Source organism: Macaca nemestrina, chromosome 12, assembly GCF_043159975.1.
Source record: "Macaca nemestrina isolate mMacNem1 chromosome 12, mMacNem.hap1, whole genome shotgun sequence".
Taxonomy (NCBI): domain Eukaryota; kingdom Metazoa; phylum Chordata; class Mammalia; order Primates; family Cercopithecidae; genus Macaca; species Macaca nemestrina.
The window spans coordinates 35,756,434-35,758,302 of record NC_092136.1 but is presented as its reverse complement, the minus strand read 5'-3'; the positions used below and the strand labels follow the sequence as shown (position 1 = coordinate 35,758,302).

Below are 1,869 nucleotides of genomic sequence, written 5' to 3'. Positions count from 1 at the left end.
GAGGGATGCTTTTTGTTAATGGGATTAAAGTTCTTTGAAAGAGGGTTTGGGCAGCATTCTGCAAACCTATGCTCACGTGAACATCTACTTCCTGCCACATGAGGATGCAGCAAAATGGCCCTTACTGGACCACATGCCAGTGCCTTGATTTTGGACTTCCTACTCTTCAGAATTGTGAGAATATAAATTTTTGTTCTTGCTGTCTCCTCCCACCACCTAAGATGCTATAAGGAAAGAAGGCCAAGGGGAAAAAAGTGGCTCTGGTCCCTACTGCTGTGAAGAAGCAGGAGGCCAAGAAAGTGGTGAATCCCCTGTTTGAGAAAAGGCCTAAGAATGTTGGCATTCAACATGACATCCAGTTCAAAAGAGATCTCACCTGCTTTGTGAAATGGCCCAGCTATATCAGGTTATAGCAGCAGAGAGCCATCCTCTATAAGCAGCTGAAAGTGCCTCCTGTGATTAACCAGTTCATCCAGGCCCTGGACCAGCAAACAGCTACTCAGCTGCTTAAGCTGGCCCACAAGTACAGACCAGAGACTAAAGCAAAAGAATAAGCAGAGGCTGTTGGCCTGGGGCCGAGAAGAAAGCTGCCAGCAAAGGGGATGTCCCCACTAAGAGACCACCTGTCCTTGGAGCAGGAATTAACACCATCACCACCTTGGTGGAGAACAAGAAAGCTCAGTTGGTGGTTACTGCACACACATGGGTCCCATCGAGCTGGCTGTTTTCTTGCCTGCCCTACATTGTAAAATGGGGGTCCCTTACTGCACTATCAAGGGGAAGGCAAAACTGGGACATCTAGTCCACAGGAAGACCTGCACCACTGCTGCCTTCACACAGGTTAACTTGGAAGACAAAGGAGCTTTGGCTAAGCTGGTGGAAGCTATCAGGACCAATTGCAACGACAGATACAATGAGATCCACCGTCACTGGGGAGGCAATGTCCTGGGTACCAGATCTGTAGCTTGCATTGCCAAGCTCAAAAAGGCAAAGGCTAAAGAACTTGCCACTAAAGTGGGTTAAATGTATAGTGTTGAGTTTTCTCTACATAAAAAGAAAAATACAATTTTTCCTTCAAAAAATATAAATTCTTGTTTTTTATAAATTACCCAGTTTCAGGTATTCTGCTATAGTGGGACAAACAAACTAAAACAAAATATGCCTACTATTAGAAAATACATTTTATTTTGTCCCATACACATGTAGTCCACTTGAAATGTTACAAAGAGAATTAGTATTTCCTAAATTATCACATGCCATACATGTTGGTTTGCCATATAGATAAGATCCATCTACGGATCTCCTTTATTTCCTTAATAAACTCAGAAGAACTTTATTGAAGTACATATTTGGTGCCACTATGGATATCAAATAATATAAGACTGCATGATAATGCTGCACAACTCCTACTTACTGAACATTTATAATGTACCAGGTAGTATGCTAAGGATTTTGTACACAATTTGTTTAACTCTTGTAACAACACTGGAAAGTAGGTATTTCACCCTATTTTTACAAGAAAACTGAAACTTAGTAAACCTTAGTAAAGAAAGTGATACAGAATAGAATTTTAAAGAGCTCTTTGTATGCACACTTTATCCAGTGTTCCCTATCTCTTAGCACATCAGTTTACTCCAAATTAAGAGAATTCCTATTTGGCCTCTCCTTCAATTAGGTGAAGATGTTGAAAACAAAATGTGTTCTACCTAAACACACATCCTCACAGTGGCCTCTCTGAAATTAATTTCTAAGACTGGCTAAATTTTCATACTATTTCTTTATTATAACAGGCATAATTGCTTGTACCTTTAGTGACGGACAGAAGGATGCTCAATAAATATCATCTTTTAAAGTTTTTCTTAAAGTTCT

The 1,869-nt window shown here is 40.4% G+C and overlaps 1 pseudogene; it reads left to right on the top strand.

Moving 5' to 3' along the window:
* The first annotated feature begins 221 nt into the window (after positions 1 to 221).
* On the top strand, positions 222 to 1,023 carry LOC105471474 (large ribosomal subunit protein eL8 pseudogene; annotated as a pseudogene).
* Positions 1,024 to 1,869: the final 846 nt, after the last annotated feature.